The following is a 5,692-nucleotide window of genomic DNA, read 5'->3' as shown; positions in this document are numbered from 1 at the left end:
TAATTCAGAATTATCTTTAAGAAATTACTTCCTATTGATCCGGATTAAGTACTACAGGTAATAGTTCCCAAAATTAATGCCGATCAACATCAACATATCGTATGAGTTTGGCGTCCGCGAAAGCCGAGTGGCCATAGGTGTGCGCTACACCCCACTTACTTTTTATTTTTAACCGACTTCCAAAAAAGGAGGAGGTTATCGGTTCGTCGGAATTTTTTTTTATGTATGTCACCGCATAACTTTGGACCACGTCAACCGATTTCGATAATTCGCATCGGAAAGGTAGTTTCTCAGAGGTGGTCCCATACTAATCGAAAATGAAAGCAATCAGAAATACATAAGAAAATATATTGGAATTTTTCGATAGGAATCGAAATATTTTCAGTCATAAAAAATTTAGTTTTCGAAATACATCAAGTTATTCGGTAATCGAATCAAAGAAGTTTATAGTTATCAAAATTTATCGAGTTATCAGTGTTTATTGAGTTATCGCAACGTATCGCATTATTCAAATTGATCAATGTTTATTGAGTTGTCAAAATTTATAGACACAGAAACTTAGTTGTCGAAATTTACGAATAGTTTTCGAGCTATGAAAATGTATTACATTATCGAAATTTCTCAAGTTAATTAAATTTATCGAGCTGTTGCCTGTTCATTGCCCGGTCCTTAGTGTTTGTGCTGAGAGGACAATGAGAAGGTAAGATTTTTCGGTAGAAACGAAAACGCCATTAGTTATAGATTTAACGAAATGTATCGAATTATTGGTGCATAGAATTTTTAAACTTATCGAGTTATCGATATTTATTGAGTTACTGAAATTTTTAGATTTATCGAAATGAAGTTTTTGGAATTTTCAAAATATAGCGAGTTATCGAAATTTCAAAATTATATAAGTTTATTGAGTTATCACTGCTTATCGAATTTTATCGGAGCTTTCGAGATATATGGAGCTATCAAAATTAACCGATTTATCGAAAAGTTTAGATGTATCCAAAGTTTATCGAGTTATCGATTTTTATACAGATATATAGATACATTTTTGAATTATAGAAATATATCGATTCTTCGAAAGGCACAATTATTAGGCGAGTTATCGGATTTTGTTGAGTAAGCGGATTTTAGTGTTTTTGAAACTCATTTGATTATCGACATGCATCAAGTTATCGAAATTTATCGACGAATTGGAATGTATAGGGGCCATTCGACGTCCTGCTGCGGTTTTTTCAAAGACCTTCAAAGATATAAAAAAGTATTAGTCATGTTTTAGTTCCAAAGCAGGAGATCCTCCGATAAGTAATCTTGTACCTAATAAAGTAGACAAAAAATACTGTAATCCGACCTATAGTATTTTTCTTTAGCTACATCAAAAGCATTCAAAGTCAAAGGTAATTTTTTTTCGAACAAAGACTATCCAGAATTTGGTTATCTATTTATAAATAATTTTACGAAAGTATAAAAAAATCATATCTTTTCATATTCTTAGACCTGCAATTTAAGCTACATTTGCCTACATGCAGAGATTCTACCAACATGTTACCTAATATATACTGTTTCAGTTTAACCCTAGAACACACACCCAGAAAATACCACGTAAACACACACCCGGGATACGTTTGTACCCGGGACCTTATTTTGCGGTTTTTTTAATGCTTATTCAACCGATTTCTATGATTTTTTTTTTGAAATGTATATTTTAATATATAGCAAGTATTTTGTCTTTTGTTTCATTCGAATATTCCTACTGGTTCCAGCGATATGGGCAAATAAAGTCAGGACATGCAACAGTGGATTTTTGTTTTTGTTGTTGTCCTGATAAATGCAAAACAAAATAATATAATTTATAATAATATACTTGTAGAGTAACAACGAATACACATTTTGGTTTTTATTTCATTGAAATATTCTACCTGGTTCAAAAGATATGTGCAAAAAGGTCGCGCAAGGTATGGGTACGTAGGTAGCAAATACACTGGTATAACTGGTTTTTGTATTTTATATGCAGCTGCAAGGGTTGTTTTCACACGAGGTGTTGTTATAAATGCTGCCTCTTGATATTTTCATTATTGTTTTGGTGCTCAAAAGTGTAAGAAGTGAAAATATAAGTGAAAATAAATATAACTGAAACTATAAATAACTGGATACGAAATGACTTCAAGAAGAAACGAATATTTATCAAGTGCAGCATATAGAAGGTAAAAAATGTAAAATAAGCAACAATGTAAACATATACTAATTTTTTTTATTATGCAGGCTAACTGAGGAACAGCGAGAATCATATATACAATCTTTATTTGATGAAATTTGTGACGATGACGCTCCCTATGACTTTGACTCAGAAGATGAAGAAGAAATTCAAATCAATGACATTGAAATTGCTGATGACGATGCTGAAGTTTCGCAAAGTGCCGCAGAAGTATTACCTGATTATGCGGACTATGAGGATGATGAAGAAGACGATGAAGAAGAAGAAGTAGAAGAAAATAATAAATTACCTGCTAGTGCCGAAAAATTTGTTGCACGTGATGGTACTGAGTGGATGAAAGAACCAAATGTAAGTCGTCAGGTACTCAGACAAAATATTATAAAAGAACGTTCTGGACCAGCTAGATGCACTGAAATGTTGTCAATAGAGCAAACATTCAAATGTTTCATGAACGTTGAAATGGCTGATATAATTATGCGCCACACAAATAAGTTAGCAAAAGAAACTTATAATGCTTACAACAATACGCATCCAAACACAACTCCTAAGTCATGGACGCCTGTGTCAATAACAGAGCTGTATGCATTTTTTGGCATACTTATTATGACTGGTGCGAACCATAGCAATGGAGAACATGTTCGAGATTTATGGAGCGTCAAAAACTATCCTTTATATCGCGCCACAATGGGAGTCAACCGTTTCTGTTCGATATTGCGGTTCCTAAGATTTGACGATAAAAACACTCGTGCAACACGCTTACTAACTGATAAAGCAGCACCGATCAGTGAGTTGTGGACGATGATGAACAATAATCTTGCTGCACATTACAAGCCCAGCTCATGCTTGACGATTGATGAACAATTATTTCCTTACCGTGGACGCACACGGTTTACGCAGTACATACCGTCAAAACCTGCTAAATATGGTATCAAGGTTTGGTGGATTTGCGATGCCACAAATGCATATCCACTGCATGGACAAATATATACTGGCCAAGCAGAAACTGGTAGGGAAACGAACCAAGGCGAACGAGTGGTGAAGGATTTGTCTGCCAAATACCAAGGAAGTGGCCGAAACATTACAATGGACAATTTGTTTACGACCTTGCCAGTTGCAGAACTGCTTCTCACCTGGAAACTCACGATTGTTGGAACTTTGCGCAAAAACAAATCATATATTCCTCAAGAAATGAAGCAGAACAAAAACAGGACAATTGGTTCAACGACATTTGGCTTCAAAAATAATGTGACAATGTGCTCTTATGTTCCCAAAAAAAAATAAAGCAGTAATTTTGCTTTCGACCATGCATAATGATGCTGAAATAGCTGACAGTGGGAAACCTGAAATAATTGAATATTATAATCGTACCAAAGGTGGTGTTGATCGAATGGACCAAATGTTTGCGGAATATCCAACACAAAGACAAACAAAACGATGGCCACTAGCGATGTTCTTCAACATGTTGGACATTACAGCTCTTGCAGCCTACATTGTCTACGATTTGAATAACCCTATGTTGCCTTGGAGAACAAACAACAAGCGTAAGCAGATCCTGCGCAGCTTGGCTGAAGCATTGTGTATGCCCATTATTGAAGCCAGAGCCATAAATCGTCAAGTGACGCGAAATTTTTCGACTAAAATTGCTATTGAAGCATATTTCAACCGACCGGTGGAATCAATGGTGTCAACAGCAGCATCAACATCTGCCGCAGCGCGCACGCCAAAACCTGTGTCCGGATCTTGCTATTTATGTTACGCACTAGAGGAAAAACGCCGTAGAAAAACCAGAAAGCTGTGCGACAAATGTAAGAAGCCAATGTGTCTTGAACATTCGGTCACATCAACAAATTGCTCTATTTGCCATGATTTTCCTTAGATATAAGATGCATTTTTATAATTTTTATAATAAAAGTCAATAATATAATGTGTGAAATGAATATTTTTAATTTTTCAAATAAAAAAATAATATAAAAAATGTTTTTTTTTTATTATTATGAGGATTTTTACTATTGGGGTACAAACGTATCCCGGGTGTGTGTTTACGTATATAATGTGTTTGGAAGGCTGTAGCTCCTGAACCAATGGTCCGATCTGGTTCAAATTTTGAATTTGAACTCAAAACTAAATAATCTTCCTAGATCCGGTATAGAGGTATAGCGGTTCAAAAGTTACAACACTTCAAAGTTGAAAGTGGATACATTTGTACCCGGGTGTGTGTTCTATGGTTAAATCAATTCCAGGTAAAACCAGGTGCCACTGGTTATTTATCATATTATCAGCGGTGCGCTTTTTATGGCTTTTAAGGCGATTTTGAGGTTAGGTTTGTATAGGAGGTATGCTTTAAAATAAGTGTTTACTTATATACATATTATACATAAATGTATAGACAAAATTTCGGAGTCATATTCCCATCGGTGCGCTTTTTATGGTATTTTAAATGTGATTTTGGGTTTATATTTGTATGGAGATGTAGGTATACTTTAAAATAAACCGATCACGGCCATTTTTAGTTTTTTTTATTCTGATTTGTATGAATGTTAAATACGAAAAATTAGAGCCCTACCCCAACTCCTTCTAATTTTTTCCAAAAAATGTATGTGGCGGCACCACTGTGCGACGTGCTAAGTTAGAAACCCTCCCAAGGGCCTTAATAAAATGGAAAAACAATTGAACTTTGACCGCAACTGGCACCCCTAGTTAGTCATTATTTTTAAAAAGAATATAGCATCCGATTAAAACAAAAACTGCTGCCCCTATTAAATTTACTGGGAGTGTTTACGTTAACACCCTTTTCAGAAAAATTTTGGACGGTCCTTTATTATACTAAAATAGAATGGGCTACAAAATGCACACTGTCGGTCTCTTGAAGGTGTTTATTCAAGTAAGTTGCTGAATAGCAAAGCGCTCCAGCAAGTCTCATTGTCAATTAGAATGGCTAAAGGTGGTGGTAATCTGACATTGAAAACGCACCGTTTAGGGTTAACGGTAAATGCTAAAGCCGAGTGATCAAAATAGAAGCAACATATACCATACGAGTATACTTCTGGTCAAGCATTTAGCGGTGCCTACTACCCCAACAGCTAATGTAGGTCCTGCATTTGTAAGGCAACATTAAACAGCACGCCCCGTATTGCGGCAAAAGCTTGGTCAAATACGTACAAAATATATAGATAACTACATCTAGAATTTCCCGTTACACAGTTTTATATAAACGCAAAATTATATTTTAACTGCTGCTGTAAAGTATTTTGCTAACACAGCAACAACAACTACATTAAATTTTAAAATAATTACGTTACTTTAAAGTTTGTCCAATCCCTGTACACCACAACAAACTCATTTATATTTATTCATCCTTCATTAGCGAAAAGGTTCACCGAAAAAAAAACAAAATCACACGCTTTATAATTAAATTCATTTAAAGGCATTAAAAAGTGCAAAATGTTGGCAAAAGAGTGTTTAGATAATGTAGAAAAAAGGTAAGTA

The 5,692-nt window shown here is 34.9% G+C and overlaps 1 protein-coding gene across 1 annotated transcript in view; it reads right to left on the bottom strand.

Moving 5' to 3' along the window:
• LOC118742469 (diacylglycerol kinase eta-like) overlaps positions 1-5,692 on the bottom strand; it is an 88,542-nt gene that overhangs the window by 15,195 nt on the left and 67,655 nt on the right. The gene's annotated exons all lie outside the window — the stretch shown is intronic.

Source organism: Rhagoletis pomonella, unplaced genomic scaffold (assembly GCF_013731165.1).
Source record: "Rhagoletis pomonella isolate Grant_MI unplaced genomic scaffold, Rhpom_1.0 Rhpom_scaffold_00001, whole genome shotgun sequence".
Classification (NCBI taxonomy): Eukaryota; Metazoa; Arthropoda; class Insecta; order Diptera; family Tephritidae; genus Rhagoletis; species Rhagoletis pomonella.
The sequence above is the reverse complement of the archived record's forward strand: the minus strand, read 5'-3'. Positions and strand labels throughout refer to the sequence as shown.